At 34.1% G+C, this 18339-nt stretch overlaps 1 protein-coding gene across 2 annotated transcripts in view; it reads right to left on the bottom strand.

The window, feature by feature from the left end:
* The window catches only part of LOC145297058 (tRNA pseudouridine(38/39) synthase-like), a 133162-nt gene that overhangs the window by 100731 nt on the left and 14092 nt on the right, over positions 1 to 18339 (bottom strand). The gene's annotated exons all lie outside the window — the stretch shown is intronic.

Below are 18339 nucleotides of genomic sequence, written 5' to 3'. Positions count from 1 at the left end.
CTACGTTTAGGTTTAGGCACAGATAAAGAGTGGGGGAAACTAGTGATAGTGTTTTCTGCTAGACGGATGTTTCTTGTGAAAGTTTGGCGAGGGGGGACCATATAATGGAGCTCAGCCGAGCACCTGCCATGAAAATAACGATAAAGCAGAGACAAACTCGCAACATCTCTTCTGTGAGAAAGAGGTTACAGGGAAGAGAAAAGGACATTACCCTCTGAGGCTACGAAGTCTATTTTGAACTCTATCAAGGCAGGATAAATCCTTTCTAGCAGCTACTGTCCAGATGTGGCAACAGTATTCCATCCTTGGACGTACCTGGCTCTTATATAGATAGAGAATTGCATCAGCAGTGAGATATTTACTGGATCGATAGAAGGATCCCACCATTTTTCCAGCGGCCTTGGCAATGGATTTTATGTATATATTCCATTTAAGATCAGGAGTAAAGGTCAAGCCCAGAAGCTTGTCAAAACATGAGGCCTCCTCAAGACGAGAGCCATTCATTTCAATTGATGCCAGATGGAGATCAGAGCGTTGATGATGTAAAGATAAAAGCTTGGTTTTAGATGCATTAAAAGTAAGAAGCCACCTCTTTCCCCATCGTACCACTTGCTCAAGATCAGAGGAGAGAGAATCAGAGAGAACTTGGTCGTTTACAGTCTAAGATGTGCTACCATATAGTAGTGTCATCAGCATAGATGTCTACGAATGATGTAAGGATGTGATTTGGAAGATCATTAATATAGATCAGGAAGAGAGTAGGGCCCAGGATGGACCCCTGAGGGACTCCAGCATTAATACTAAGAGCTTCTGATTTCTGCCCATCAACCACTACTCTTATGAACCTATCAGAGAGAAATGATTTAATAATTGAGAAGACATTTTCAGCTATACCATAGCTGGAGATCTTGTGAAGTAAACCTTTATGCCATACTCTATCAAAGGCCTTTGATATGTCAAGAGCAATTGCCCTAGAAAGGTAGCCTCCGTCAAGAGATTCGCTAATCCTATGAGATATAACTGTAAGCACATCTGTAGATCTAGCAGAATGGAACCCATATTGCGTGTCACTAAGAAGGTTACTTTTGCTAAGATGGTTGATTACTTCTCTAACAGATTCCAGCAACTTACTCATGATGCACAGGAGACTTCTTGGCCTGTACTGTGAGGGAGATGACCGATCACCTGAATTCTTAAATACAGGGCATACTGATGAGATTTTCCAGGGTGACGGGAAGCAATTCTCCTTAAGACAACGTTTAAACAGTTTTGTAAGGATGGGCACAAGTTCTGGTTGAAGTCTTGAGTACTATAATTGTCAGGGCCGGTTGCTTTACTGGAATCAAGGTTTTTGATTAGCTTGGCAACATCATGTACAGATATTTGTATATCACAGAGCATGTTTTCTGATACAGGAGGAAATATTGGAGGTTGGCAGCCTTGGTCGCAAAGGTTAGAATTAGCTGCAAAGTCTTGGCAAAGAGTTTGGCTTTGTCTGATGCTGACGAGATTACCTAAGGTCCATTTATGAGAGTTGGGATAGAGCACACGCTTCTGTTTAGGATTCTGTTTGCTATTTGCCAAAACTGATGGGAACCAAGCCGCTGCTCAGCTACTTTGCACTTGATGGACTGAGCATACAACTCTCTTGCATTCTTTATTACTTTTTTACAGTGTGTATATATGTTGCAATTTCAATTATTATTATTATTTTGTACTAAAATATGGTTGTTTGAGAGTAATAACCAAACATATTTTACCCTAAATAATTTGATGGAGATCGAGATAGGATAAATAAATAAAAACAAAACCGAGTAATGCTGGCACTTATCGGTTGCTGCATGTTCAAGCATAAACTTCATGGCCAGCAAAATGCCACGTAACTTGTGTTTGTGTAAAATACGACCTCAGGAAATGACCGATAGTGAAACGAAATAGGTTTAAATAGTTTTCTTTTGGCTTACTTCAATTTTGATTTATTTTTTGTTTTTTCTTTAAAAACTGACACGCGACATCTTTTCCGACTTTCTTTTAAGAAATGGTTTTATTATTGTCAAGAACTTTTTTCGCGACAAAGAAAAAAGGCGAAACCACTAAATTACAGCTTGAGTGGATTGTAAGAAAACAATTCTGTGTAGGCAATTAAATATGTTTTTTCTTTTAATATTATGACATGGGGAATCATTTTGTATTAAAATCTATTGAGAAATACACACTTTAATTATGTAAACATTGCGTAAATATAGCAAATTATCCAATATGGTCATCTTGTTTGAATAATTTATAATTCTTCAATTAATGCTTATATATTTAAAGTGTGTATTTTTCAATAGATTTTAACTCGAAATGTAATATTATATATATATATATATATATATATATTTTAATGCCTACACAGATTTTTTTCTCGCAAACCACTCACGCCATAATTTATTGACTTTGCAGAAAAAAAAATGTAATCGCATTTTTCGTTGCACTTTTTTTAATGGTTTCATCAAGAATTTATCACGGCTACATTTTTTTCTGCTCTTAGACAGGGTCCGTTATAAAAAAAAAAGCATCGACCATAGCAATGTTTACATATTTAAATCGTGTATTTCTCGTGTTTAGATGCTTAAAATAAAATGAACTCAAAATTACCCCTCATCTATATATATAAAAGCGAAAATGTATGTATGTATGTTTGGATGTCTGCTAAAAACTTTCAACAGACGCGCCAAAAATTCACAAACTCGGTATCACATCGAAGCTCCATCCTTTGCTCGACAAATATCAAAAAATTGGCCAAAAACGTTCACTTTTTCACCCCAAAATCGACAATTTTCAAGGGGGGTGGGGGGTGGGGTCAACAAAAACGGGCCTCTTGTGACAATGACCGATTCTACGCATGTGTTAGATGACGTCGTGTCCTGATTTACTTTAAATAGTTGAAAAACCGAAGAAATTTCATGTACATCGCGTTAGCTCAGTAGGCCTTGGTTCATTATCTAAACGTTTTGGGTTCGAATCGTGCGGTGAGATGTTTTTTTGTTTTTTTTTTTCTCGATTTTTTAAATTTAAATATCGAACCAGTGTTATTTAAGCCATTTTTCACGTAACGTTCGTTTTTTTTTGTTTTTTTTTTTACTTCGCTTATTCTTAGCGACACCCGAAAACACCAGGGTACCCACCGATTTTTTTAAATTTTAATATCGAAACAGGCTTATTTAAGCCATTTTTCACGTGTTTGTTTTTCTGTTTTCATCGTTCGTTTGCCGTACGTTAGTTTTTTTTTTAATTGTTTAATCGCCGCATAGCGGGGAAAACAGAAACTGGCTTCCGCAACTTGACGTTGTCGCACCTGCTAATTTCGGTTTATAAACATCAACTTAACACACTTATCAATTCATCTGTTCCCGTGATCGAGATGTTTAGATCGCAGGGGTTTTTTCCCCCCATTTCCTTTCCACCTCCGCGTCAAACGTTCGGGGTTCAAGCCTACCCTTTATACTAAAACTATGTTTTTTCTTTTACACCTCCAAACAACCGGCCAACGTTTTTTTTTTTTTTTAAACAGGGTTGTTTTAATCTACCCCCCTCCCACCAACACACACCTCCAAACACCCGGGCAACGCCGGGTACCCCCGCTAGTGTAACATAAATGCCTACGCAGATTTTTTTTCTCGCAATCAGCTCAATACTAGATTTAGTGATATTACCAGAAATATTAACCTAAAATAAAAATAAGCAATGAAAAATTTGTGGCTACATTTTTTGTTGTTTCGACTACTTTTTTTAAAAAACGTGTGAAGTTAATATTTCGTTTCTTCACTATTCATTTCACGAGGTTGTAAACACAAAACACAAGTCACATGACATTTTGGTGACCAGGACGTCCCTGTTTCGACACAAGTGTCAACATTACCCAAAACTGAATTAAAATAATTAAATCCAGAAACAATAGTCGAGGTTTACTTAGGTAACACCTGCTTTGAACAACTTCCAAACGCTGAAGCGAAACAGCGTTATAAAAAATTAAATTAATTTCGATAAAACAAAGTTCAGTTTTTGGGGGAGGGAGTAAAGTACTTCACTTGGCGTTTAAATTACATAAAACAAATGTATTAGTACTTTTTTTTTAATTGTTAAAGTGACAGAAATAATATGTGTGTATATATATATATATATATATATATATATATATATATATATATATATATATATATATCTCCCATGCCTGCCAATATTGTCTGGATGAAAGAATCATACAAAGTAAAACCCGCGTTTCTGAAACAAAAAAACGGCAAAATTGCAGTATAGTTAACAGTTTAGAAATCGTAAAGAAAAATAAAATACTTATAGAAAACGAAGTAGAATTAAGTCACGTAACTATATTTTGACCCGAATACTTTTAAGATGTCATTTTTCTTTTAAATTTATTTCAGAATTTTATTTCAATGATCGTGTGTGTGGCTTATGGCAACATAAGTAGTGACTTGACTTTGCTACCTTTAAGCGATTAAATGAGGTTTTGGCAGATTTGAGGAGGCAGAATTCCACTCGGACTTAGGGTTAATGGTAGGGCAAGTATTTGTTGTTATTTTTACTATCTTTTCAGTATGGATTGAACCGCGATAAGGCCAGCACGCGGACAGCAATTCTGGCTTTAGAATGACGCCAAGGTACACACGATCATCGAAAACAAATTCTGTAATTAAAAAAAGTTTCTGTAGGTTAAAAGTATACAGGCCGGTAAATAAATTTTACCGCGTTTGGTATAAGTTTTTGGTGCTTGTGCAGTTTAACAAAAGATATTAAAAAATAAAAATATAGAAAAATCTCTATAATGTACGTGCCCATTATGAAATGACGTTTCCATTTAAAAAAATCGCTTAATTTGATCAAGTAGTTTTCTTTTGTCTGTTAATTAGTTTTGTTTTTTTTTATTTTTCAGATGAAAATCCAATTTTAGTGAGCGATCGCGACGGAGCCATCTTAGCAATTTCCAACTACGAGGAGGTGGGGGGGCATCAAGAGAGATAACTCGATCTAATTTTTGAAGTTTGTTAAAACACACATGAAGTTCTAATGATTTTAATAATAAAATTTGAAACAAAAAACAAACAAACAAACAGGTATACTTAACTTACTCAAAACCTGTTGAAATTAATCTCGTCAAATGTTGGCAAACTTCAAGAATAGATGGAGCTTTCTCACTAGGCGCTCCCCTCTTCTCTTCTTCCTCGTAGCTGAAAATTGCCAAGATAGCTTCATCGCAATAGATCTCACTAAAATTTGATTTTCCTCGGTAAAAAAAAACAAACTACTTGATCAAACTAAATGATTTTTTATGAGAACTTCATTCCATAACAGGGACGATATGTTTTTTTATCTTTGTTTTTTAATGTCTTTTCTAAACTGCACAAGAAGCACCCTTTTTTTAAAATAAGATTTCTCGACTTAAGCATATTGCAATTTTACTCAACAACCTTATGTCATCCGGTTCTCGTTTGATAATCAAAGTTGAGCGACATGACTCGAGTGTATATCCGTTGATATCTTACATGCTTTTATATAGAGTGGTGTGGTGTGTGCCACTGATGTATGTGGTTCTCGGTTGATTAACTGCGTTTAACCGTGTCGGATATATACTCGAGAGTCAAAACAATGAAAAGAATATGCTGTTGTCATAGCCCTAGTTATCAGTATTAGGTAAGTGATCCCCCCCAACAACATCGGATTGCAGATGATAACAGCAAAACGAAAATTATCATCTATATATAGTTTAATTAGTATTAGAATTTCGAATACTAATTATATTTATGCATTCACACAGTTAACAACCGAGAAAACAAATAACAAATACAGTAGAAGGTCGAGATACGGTGGCTCTAGGACACGTTTTTTTCAGGTTACGATGTTTTTTCAGACCCTAGTGTTTACGGTATTTACCCCACCTTACGGTGTTATTTATAATGTCATTTGATTATATGATGAAGTAAACACTTCATCAAATCTCCACACTAACGTAATGTACTTGCAATAACCCTTATCCCCGAGTGGCTTCCGGGCCTTGATAAGTGGTGATCACTGTGTAAAAAAAAAAAAAAAAAAAAAAAAATTATATACATGTGTATTATATCCTGTACTGTATTTTGTTACTAATTTTTAATGACGTATCCCGGGGTCCTACTGTAACTTGTAAAATGTTATTTCTATATTAACCTGTATAGTTTTAGAATTGTTAAAGCCTAACTTTTGTTATTTCAAAATTTGTTGTTACTTTCACTTGGGAATTAATTAAATATGGTTGTCGATTTCGGGGGGGGGGGGTCGCTAATTTAAAGATGACAATAATAAAATAAAATCTTATGCTAATCCGAGTGGCAACCACTCCAAACTTAGTGGTACCGTAATCTCTAAAATAAAAATTATGCTTTAAGCCTAAAATTAGTGACCACCTCAAAAGGAAAATGATCGCCATTTTTTAATACACACTCACGTTTTGCGAAGGGAAAACAACGAAACAAATTTTGAAATAACTTAATTTTTAAACTTTAAAACTAAACCGGTCGTGAGAAAATTAAATTTGAATGCGTTTGGTTATTCATTCGATTTTGGCTCTACATGATTGACTTATTGGTACTAGTGCACTTATTGATCCGTGCTGAAATAACATTTAGAAAGCCATTTTTAATATGGGGAGGGGAGGGTGTTTTGTACCTATTCTGTACTTTAACCTTACAATTTAATAAAAAACAGATATAAAACTTTAAACTTGAAAATACTATTTAAAAATACCGCGGATCAATAAGTGCATTTAGCACCGATGTTTCATTTTCGAAAAAAAATTTTTTTTTTTAAATAAACAAAACCGGGTAAAAAACTGATCTCTAAAACAAACTAAGAAAAAGTCTCATTTACTTACGACAAGTGTGATTTGTGATAAATCAATGATTTTGATTGCTTGCATGTTACTAACGAATTAAAGAAAAGAAAACCTTAATGAAAAACATTTATTTCGTGATAGAAAAAAATTAAACGACTTAGTATTTTCTTTTCTTTCTTTTTTTTTTTTTTTTTAATCTCAAACAAGAAAAACAATACCACTGAAACATAAAAGACTACTGTGATAATGGCTAGATTTATAGGGGGTACACTAAATGGCTGCAAGAGGTTTGCTCACACTACATTTTTTCTCTCCCTTTATTAAGCCATGGTCATAAAAACCGTTAGCAATAGACAAAGGTCACTGAACTAATTATGGAATGCATAAAACTTTGGAATATCACGATAGTTAGACAATACAAAACTCCCAAAATTTTGAGACAGCAAGGAGATAATTCCAAAAGGCAAACAGTTTGATGAAAGAAGCTAATCTAGGGACCTTTACAGAAAAAGGATGGGATATTAGTCAGTGGATCGAGAATATTTGAGATAAGGAACAACATTGAAAATTGCAATTGATAACTAGTTGGTTTGGTTTTTTTCTATCTTTGGTCACGTTTGTGAATAATGAGAAATCTTTCGAAATTGAGCCAATTTAGACGGACGTTGTCGATAGTATCCTCCTCTAAATTTCACAATTTTTCACTTTTTTTTTTTAACCTTTTTCCTGTTAATATCATCGATTACAGACTTAATAAGTTTCAGATTATAAAAAAAAATAAATAAATGAAAAAATAAATTTTTATAACTTTTCACGTGGGGGTTCAGTTTTCAATTATAACGTTGCACGAAATTTGTGACCACGAGGAATAGATCCATACATAGATGAGATGGATACATACATAAGAGAGAGGGAATAGATACATAGATGCGAGTGGGAGGAGGGAAGAGGAGGAGTCAAGAAATCTTCCCTTTTTTTAATCCCTCTGTTCTAACCCCTACCCTACATTCCGGTCACATCAAAGAGTTGCCATTTTTGTTTTGATTTTTTTTCATCGTGGTCACAAAGTCCATGTTGAATTTAGTACAACGTTATAATTGAAAATTGAACCCCCACGTGAAAAGTTATGAAAAAAAAATTTTTTTTATAATCTGAAACTTACATCTGTAATCGATGATGTTAATAGGAAAAAAAAAATTTTAAGTGAAAATTGTGGAATTTAGAGGCGGGGGGGGGGGACACTCTCGACAACGCCCGCCGCAATTTATTTTTGTTCTCACCCAGGTGCCCCTTTTGGGGGAACTAGATTTTCTACGTACTAAAAACCAAACTTGTGTCCAACTTTACTTTCGCAAAGAGCAAAGTAAATAGAGACTCGACTGCGAAACAATTTATTATTGTTTAATTTTTCACAAAAATTCTGTTTACATTGGTGGGTAGGGCGATGAAGTTCTTCTGCTCGGTGTATGTCGGCGCGTTACTTACGGAAAAACGGTAAATTAAACTGCAGAAGCACTTGTTAAATATTGTACGAGTTTTATAATTGAACCCCCACCTTCCAAAAAAAAAAAAAAAATAAATAAATACATAAAAAATAAAAAAAAAACGAAAAATAAAAATGCTTTTGTAGACCGCTCGTGAAAACTTAATTTTTTAGATCAATTAAAAAAGCATAAAAAAACTACGTAACACAAAAAAATGAACCACATTTTGTTTTTGAAAACTTTTCTGTTATTTCAACTGTCTGCTAAAAAATTATTCCACGATGTGACAAGTTATCTTACTATGCGCGTCCATGCGCGAATGCATCATGTAAGAATAGCATAGACGATGGAAATGTTGGCACAAAATAGATAGTGCGAGGGTTCAGGGGTTAATACCATGCAAATGGTAAATTTGCGACAGGTTTGAATATCAGATTCGTTGTCAGCGACCCCTCCCCCACCCAAAACAAATTATTCGTCGGTATGTATTCTGTTGTAGTTAAAGTAAACATTTACTCATTAAATTTGTCTGCTGGTCGCCATGGAACTCAACGCCCAAGGAGTACACAATATTTTTTGCGACGGAAACGGTTTTCAGATTAGTTTTTAGCACACCGAAATCTACAAAAAAATATTTTGTTATATACGGACGTGAGACGGGCCTTAAAGTAAAATAATAACCCTTTTTTTTTTAACAATAAACATTTTACATTAAATAAAAACACGAAAAATTATTCAGTTAGGTAGAGAATTTTTGTTATAAATTTGTTTTGTTTTTTCTTTATCACTTTTTCGTACCTAGAACAAACCCAGAAATTTATTAACATTGGTTGTAATTAAAAGGTTTTTTTTTTCAGCCCAGTCTTAGTTATAGAAAAATGGCGTCCATGTCAAAGTGTTAGTTTTGGAAACAGGGAATGTACAGTTATCACTTTTTGGCGTCCCTTCACCGTTAGTGATTTTCTGTGGAAAATCGAATCGGTAAGCGAAGCGTGTGACGAGTCGTGACGGGAATAACTTTAAATGAAATTTCCTGTTTCCGAAGCAGAGACGACCTATATAGGTGTGTGTGTGTGTGTGTGTGTGTGTGTGTTTTGTTTTGTTAAAACATGATTTTAAAGTCAGGCAAAGTTGTTTCAGAGGTTATCTTTACGATTAATGTTTCCACTTCATTTTTCGATTTTTTTTTTTTTTTTTTTATGAAATTGTTAGGTGAAAGTACAAAATAGGTAAAAGAAGCCTTCTCCCATGTCAAGGGCTTTTCTAATAATGCTATTTAGAAAAACTAAACACACAAAAAAAAAAAAAAATTTTTTTATTAAGCCCAGGTCATAAAAACCGTTAGCAAGAGACAGAGGCTACATATCTAATTAGGGGAATGCATAATTAATTATTAAGGGATTGGTTAGTTAGACAATACAGAATTCTTAAATGTTCATATGAGGTGGGGCAACCGAGAGTGAAGCGGAAATAGCGATCGTAAAGTTTGAGAATAGAGTAAAACGCATTTCATTCTAAATAATTTACGTGACCAAAATAGGAATTTACCTGAATGTTGGATTATACCACGATTTTTTTTAAAGACAAATGGAAAAGAAAACAATTTCTGTCCACAATTTGATCAAACAGCTCGAATATTAAGAAAATTAATATTTTCGAACGCGCCCTTTTTGTAATTAAAGAACGCTTCCCCACCCCGAATGGGAAAAATGTTTCCTCATTACGTTTTGATTTTAACATCGCAAATTATAGAAACGAGATATTGTCGTACGGTGGTAATTTTGTTTGTGCATGTGATGTCGGGTAAGCGAGAATATTTTCAAACCTAATGTAAGGTTTGAAACCTTACATCATCGGATTCAGTACGACTTCGACATGTTATTTCCTCCGCTCCCAAAACCTTGTAACATAAGGTTTCTATTTACAATGCCTTCACCAAGGTCGTTTTTAACATGGAGAAAAGAAACAAAAGTAAAAATTGTCTCAGTCGTGAAGGATTTCTCCTCCACAAGATATTGAAGTGCATGCAGCACTGCAGCAGCATCCGAAGGATAGATACTACACTTTGATCTTGCCCGAATAAAATATTCAAGAGGGTGGATAATTATTATTCTTACGGATAATAGTTTCAAAATGCTAAAAATAGGCAAAACGCTCAGTCAGCATGTATTGAACTAGTCGAGAGCCACAGGTTTTAATTAACCCTTGGCCCTGAAACTGATTAAATTTTTTTTTTTAATTAACGTGTCTCGCAAAACTGATTATTTACTTACCTCCGTGAGAGAGAGAGAGAGAGAGAGAGAGAGAGAGAGAGAGAGTGGACGCGCGTGTTTAACCTTTTCGTTTTGTTATGCAACGCCGGGTAGCTCAAATACATCAATAATAAACTATTGAATCAACATTTATGAATTTTAGAACTTTATCCAACACTACGAAATAATGTAACATTTAAATGTGAAAAAAATAAAATCAAATCCGGTTATTTTGAATGTTTTAAGACGGCCACCACTGAATCAACGGTTAAATTGAAAGTATGTCATGACGATCAAACTTTTGATCGACCAGTTATTATCGCAACGCAAATAAATCATAAATTACAATTGTGCAAAAATATATTATTAATATATTTTTGCACAATTCTAGAACGAAAAAGTGTCCAAGAAACAAATACATAAATAATTGTTACCAAAGGCAAGATAAGTTACTCCTCTACATACCTGAACTTTGGGTGTTTTAATTTATTTTTAAATTGTTTATTTATTAAATTTGAAACGCACAAGTAGTACTAAGTTTTCAAAACAAAGATGACGACATGCTCTCACTTTTTGGAGTCCCGAGAATCGATCAAAAGTCGAAAATAAAAAATGATAACAGAAATCCATATAAACACCACCGTGACGTGACACTGGGTTGCTTTCTATTAATATTTTTTGTGCGAGTCACGCACAGACAAGAAATAAACACATGAGAAGTGAAAACAATTTTAATCAAGCTAATTGAATAATTCAATTCACTTATTGGCATTAATTTTAGACATTTAATAAATAAGTAACGATAATAATAACATTGTTATAACAACATAAACGCACTTTTGGAGTAAATCATTGCATTTCCATTTTTCTTATTAAAGCGTCCTTTGATCAAAATAAACGCTATTTTATTTTAAATCGATTTTTAAGGAAATTTATTAATCATAATTTGTTAACGAATTCTTTGAAAAAAATGACTGGATAACTAAGATTAGTTTTAGAGGTTCACTCACATGAAAAAATGTTTTGATAATGTCACTAAATAGAATTTGTGGGTGATATAAGAAAAATAAGGCATTCAAAATTTTTTGTAAAAAATATAAATAAACCATGGATCTTAATCATGAAAAAACAGATTTGAAAATGGATGAAAACGATGAACGTTTAGTTGCCAAAAGCTGGGTGAAATTATAAAGGATGGGTATTTATCTCTTTCCCACAACGGTCGAAAAGTGGGATTGAAGACTTGCAAAAATGCCTGAACAGTCTCGTTGGCATTCCCCGATAGGGCGCCTGACAATAAACCAACCCTTTCTCAAAGCGAGAATATAAAGTGTGAGAGGGTGGGTCTGACCAGCAATACTCAGCAGTAAAAGGAAAAAAATCTACGAACGTTTATGTTCGTTTGAAAGCAGCAGAAGCTGCCGTAACTGCTACTGCTTCATCAACCAATGTAAAAATACCAACGGGTCACAGGTGTGTGATAGAAATCGATATGTTAACAGTTAGAACATTCCAATAAGGAAAATGTTTCACAGACTCTAAAAACGCCATTTTCGAACGTATCCCCCCTCCTCCAAAAAAATAAATTAAAAAATCTTCTTCGGTTCATAAAACAAATATACACAAATATCTTCATAAAGAATGTATGGTTTGAACGTTTAAATAATTGAGATTTAAAAGAATTAAATAAAAACGAGTTCGTTTAAATTTGTTAACCATTTGCTATTTTACAGACGTCTGTATGAAACGTAGTTTTAACAAGCACTTAAAAAAAAAAAAAAAAAGAAGCAACATCGTGCTAATAGCAGTTTGTCTTGCTTGATCTTATATGCAAATGTTTTTAACTTTTCTTTCAAGACACAAATTGTAAATATGAATATATTTGAAATTATGTCCGACCAGCAAACTTCACGCGGGTAACGCCGTATGAATATAACTTGTAGTTAATTTTGTTTATATATTGTTCGTTTGTTCATTCGTTTTCGAAATACACTCCAGAACCATATACAATATACATTCATTCTGAAACTACACTATCGCGCGGGGGGGGGGGGGTACTTAGATAAGAATAACTAGCTCTGTTATTATAGCGAAATTCTAAAAATGAAATATTGAATTTCAAATGAGACCTGAATTGTACTGAAATAAGTACTGAATTGACATGTCGCAGTAATGAAAATATCCAAAAATTATGGAAAAACGATGAGATAGAAAATTAATTATTACAAAAAGTTTTCGAATACAATTAGCGAAAATTAAGTTTTGCTAAATCGGTCAAAGATTTTCAGTTTTCAGAAAATATTTACCTCCCTTTTGTTACAAGTAGAACTCTACAGTTTCTCTGCAAAACTCAATTTTCGCTAATTGCCTTCGAAAACTACTTTCATTAATAATTAATCGTTTTTCGCAAGTTTTTGGATATGTTCATTACTGTGACATGACAGTTCCGTAGATAACATTGATTTCACTTGAAATTCAATATTTCAATTTTCTGAATTTCGCAACAATAACGAAAAAGAATCGAACATTTCTTTTTGATCAAAAGGAGGTACGTTATTGTGAGGGTCTGCGTTCGCGCTTGACACACATAAAAATACAATATCTTAATTTTTAAAAATGATAGAAATTTAATAAAAAAAAATGTTAATAAGGGTTATAGGAAAATAATTGCTTCAATAAACGCAAGGCCAAACGACATTTCTTTTAACAAAACAACAACAAAGGGTTTATTTAGAAAAGGCGAGATTGTATCTCAGACTGGAGAGAAAGAAAGTATAAAATGTCTGTTTTAAAGTGTCGTCTGCCATCACAGACTGCAGTAGTGCAGTCCTCAACAAGTAGCAGTGGGAGGAGTGAGTGAGAGAGAGAGAGAGAGAGGTCTGTGTAGGTTGCTTGCTGGCGTCCTCTGTCAATCGCAGCTGCGAGAACCCAAAGGGCTAAAAATAGTTCTTAAGGGGACAGCTCAAATCAAAGCGCCCTGCCAACCGATTGGTCAGTGCGGCCGAATCACTTTGGCACCGGGCATTGATCCGCTTACAGTAAATAGTTTAACTGCTACAGGGTTTCAGGGAATAGTACAGTGGACCTCAATCATTCCCTGAAAACGCCGAGTGTGCCTCGAGAGCTTAAAACAAATACATTTACCGAAAATTAATATAGCAGTAGCAGCTGGAATGTTAAATGTTTTGGTTTCGATTCTAGCAATTATCGAGTGTTCAAATGGCTTTGTTTTCGTTCCAAGTCATACTTTACATTACTTTGACTTCAAAGTAAATAAATGCTTTAAAATAAGTTAAACACACACACACACACACACACACACACACACACACACACAAAGCATATCCAGGTAGGTAGAAGAGTAACTCGGGATACGTTTTGAGGGTTATCACCGGTGCCAAAGTGCTAAAGTCACATTTAGTCGGCATAATCGTTTAAAAGAGCATATAAAGCGATGTCTTTTAAAACATTTAAAATCTATATAGCGGTGGAAAGGATTTAGCTTGAAATTTAAAAAATTAATGATAATCAGTTATCAACTTAGGCCACGCCCTTTAAAAATGAAATGTATTTCGTTTTTAATTACTATCATGAATTGTGTTAGGTTCAAAGTTCAAGCCATCCCAATGCGCGAGTGCACGGGACATATTTTCATCAATTAAATTCTGTAAAACAGATGAGAAAATAATATATATTTCACACAAAAACCTATCTTTGAATAATCGTCTTACAATCTCCATTTTATGTTTAGCCCAGAGAAGCCTTTTAACGATCTGACTGAGCGGTACCAGAAAAGAGTAGACTAAATAAATGTCCAAAACAGTCTAGTTAACACCCGAAAACTCATAAAAAGAAAGCGAAAACACATAATTTATATAAAACGCATCAGAATAAAATTCTCTATCGAACCTACCTAGTTTTAACGTGTGTAAATGCTTTGTAAGTTTTTTTTTGTTTTTTTTTGCCATAACCGTTTAAAAAATCGGTGCTAATGCACTTATTGATCTGCACCAATTTTTAAATGCTATTTTCAGTTTTAATTAGAGTTTTACGTCTGTTTTATTTTTTAAATTGTAAGTTTATAGTACCGTATAATCATAAAACACCCCCCTCTCCCCATGTTAAGAATGGCTTTCTAAATAACGTTATTGTTTTGGCATGGATCAATAACTGCACTAATACCAAAAAATCTTACAAATAATTAAAACTAACAGGTTTGATAAAGAATTTAATTCAAATGCGTTTTAAATAAATTATGCGTTTCTTTTTGTAGTAGACGCTGTTGCAGTCGGAGAAGAACGCGAGAAAAATTCTGTATAGGCATTAAAAATGGTTTTATGTTGTTATATTATTGAATGAGGAATCATTTCCATTTAAAATAGTATTGTGCATCTATTGAAAAGTATTCAACAATATTAAAAAGTAGTAAAATTGAGAAACGCATGCTCGAAATGTGTCAACATTATGTGAATAAGCTAAATCAAATTCAGAGATTTAAACTTTACAGAGTTGACCTTTGCAGACTATCAAACTCCTTTGCCAATTTGAGGTCGAAACACTTGAAATTTTAGATGTAGGTTACTTGAACATGGGTCAAACATTTTAATTTAATTTGAACCCCAAAACAATAAACGTTAAGGGGTCAAAGTTTAAAAAAATTTGACGTCTGCAGTCTCTACCAACTTTTCTCTATAGTAGTTAAGGAAGCCTATTATATAGAAAGGCATTACCGTACATATTCACACATTTTAATATATACATATGCACACATTTTAATATATACATATTCACACTTTTTAATATATACATATGCACATAAAGTTATGAACAGTAACTAGGGCTCGAGCAAAGCCGGCAAAACTGCTAGTATTGCTATAAATCTTAAAAAATAACTGACCAATTTTTATAATTTCAGGTTCGAATGAACAGCCACAGCAGAAATTGGAATACACCCTACTAAAGCCTGATTGTCACAGCTGGTGAATTTCAATAATGCAATCTGGACATGAGGACAATTTAAGAGGATGATATGCAATAAAATTGTTTTGAACTTGGAAAATATGCCACAGAAACGTATGGAATGCTTCAAACTGCTTTTGGACCATCTTGCATGAGTTGAGCACCAGTTTTTGAGTGGTAGGCATGAAGTCTGTGATGAATGATGAGGTGTGGAAGGAGTAAGGAAGTCAAAACGCCAGCGTTGATTGGCCAAATAAAGAATTTCATGGATAAGCACCATCGTGTGTCTATAGAGATAATAGGTGTACAATTTGATGTCAGTGAGAACTGTACACACAATCACTCACAAGGAATTGAGGATGCGGAATATTTGCAAAGTTTGTCCCAAGAGTGCAGTTCATAACTCCATCCTTGTCACAGACTATTTGACTAAGATGTGCATCAAGACAGTTCCTCACCTTTTTTATAGTCCAAATCTTGCTTCCTGTGACTTTTGGTTATTCTCTAAGCTCAAGGAAAACTTTAGAGGCTGTCGTTATGAAACAATTGAGAAGATGAAAGAGGCTGTAATGAGGGTCATTGACATGCTCACACAAGAGGATTTCCATGAGGCCTTCTAGAAGTTGCTGGAATGGTACAGCAAGAGCATTGCAGCTGGAGGAGATTACTTTGAAGGGGACTAGAATTTCATATATGTACTATCAAGAAAAGTGCCCATATGAAAAAGTCTGGAAACTTATTGAAGGCATGTATAGAATTTTTTTTCGATTCTTCTCTGACTGCGACCATTAATGTTTACCTTTTATTTATTTATGAGCTCTAAAGGTGTTTAAAAAAAAAAAAAAAATTACACAAATTTTTTCCATATGTTAAAGCTATGTGAGTTTGGTAAAGAATTCTTGGTGGACCTGAACAAGCACCCCACCCCCACCGTAATTTTTTCCCTATTTTTTCAGTGGATTATTATTAATTGGACACTAATTAACCAGATTATGAAAAAAAAAAAAATAATAATTAAAAATCATTATTTCAACATTTGAAAGGGGTGCTCACTTTTTAGTTACAACGTTCTGGTAAATCGATCCCCCATTTTGTAACCAAGAAACATGCGGGGGGGGGGGAATCAAAACCATAAAGAATAGAAAATAAAAATGACATGAACCTACCGAATTTGTAATTCAGAAATATTTATTTTGTTTCTCAATGAAAAAAAAGAAAACAGAAGAAAAATTTTCTTTTTCTTTTTTGGGTTTATTAGTGTTTTATTTATTTATTTATTTATTCGATGAAAAGCAAGTTCGTTGGGGTTTTTAGCCAATTTTTTTTTTTTGGTGAGTTTCTTTTGGGGATTTTTATTGAACTTTTTTTTTTTTTTAAATTTTGGTATTTTTTATGACCTCCAGCCTAGTATTAACACCCCCCCCCCATGTTAAGAACAGCTTTCAGAATAAATACCCCAAACCTCTAGCCGTCCTTAACATGGGGAAGTTGGGGGGGGGGGGTTATTTCGAAAGTCGTTCTTAATATTGGAGGTTTATACTATATCTTTTTTCTGTTTGTTTATTTTCGATGAAAGGTGAGTTCTTTGGATAAAAAAAAGAAAAAAAAAGAATTTTTTTAATTGCTATAAATTTCGCTAACATGCTATAGAAATAATTCGTAATTTGCAAGTCCTTTTTCACTTTTCATATGGTACGCTTCTTGATACATAGCCTCGTCTACATGCACCCATTTCATTTCTCCCGATCTGGAAGCGTACTTTAATCGCCTTTTAATACGAGATCAGTACCCCTCAATGCTGTTAATACAAACGCCAGTGATGGGATCAACGAAATTTTCAGAATGGTTGACGGTCCCGTGCAGTCCTAAATTGGAATAGCTCCTCCACTGGTTTGTATGAATCATTGAGACAGCACTGACACATTCCAAAATAACACGTTCCAGTGTTCTGGCTGAGCAGTTCAGGATTTGCTGCAAAAATCCTTTTTTCTGGCTGATTACTCTTCCAACATTATTTTTCCTTTTGAACAACAGACTTTCGTCGATTTGCACCACATGTTCAGGGCCACCAATCGTTTTCCTGTCCTTCACCATGTTACTGGTACATACATCTCGGCAATATTTGTACCACTGAATATTAGATTTCAGTGAAATGCCATTGCCATTCGCCAAGCAATATGAAGTTCTTGTATGAAGTCAAACATTATCTGCAAAACTGTCGAAATTGTCAGTTAAGCTTTTTCGAAGAATGTACCACTCTGTAAAGATATGGTACTCTTTCCCCGTCAGCATCTTCAGCAAAAGGTATCCATAACTTTTGCTGGAGATGCTGGATCCAGCTCTGGCATAGGCCTGCAGTCCTCCTGCACGCCTGCACAGTCATGTCATGGCCATACGAGCAAACTTTGCTTTGTGTTATTAAATCTTTCTCCTGGGTATATTGTATCGGTGTTTCATTTAGTTTCTTCAATCCCATCTTGGATTTCAGGAGCTAACTATACTATTTCTTTATCCTCATGTGTTCCCAATAAAAAAAAGCAAGCAAGAAAGAAAGAAAAAAGAAAAGAAAAAACAAGGGGCAAAAAAGGCAATAAAAACAAAGGGCAATAATTAACTTCCGTGTTTAGAAAATAGACAAAAAAAAAAAAAAATGGTGAGTCGATTTACCAGAACATTGTAATTAAAAAGTGAGCACCACTTACAAGTAAGTGTCAAAAGAACGACTTTTTAATTTTTTTCTTTTTCATAATCTGGTTAATTAGTGTCTAATAATCTA

Source organism: Euprymna scolopes, chromosome 2 (assembly GCF_053919585.1).
Source record: "Euprymna scolopes isolate OS-2025 chromosome 2, ASM5391958v1, whole genome shotgun sequence".
Taxonomy (NCBI): domain Eukaryota; kingdom Metazoa; phylum Mollusca; class Cephalopoda; order Sepiida; family Sepiolidae; genus Euprymna; species Euprymna scolopes.
The sequence above is the reverse complement of the archived record's forward strand: the minus strand, read 5'-3'. Positions and strand labels throughout refer to the sequence as shown.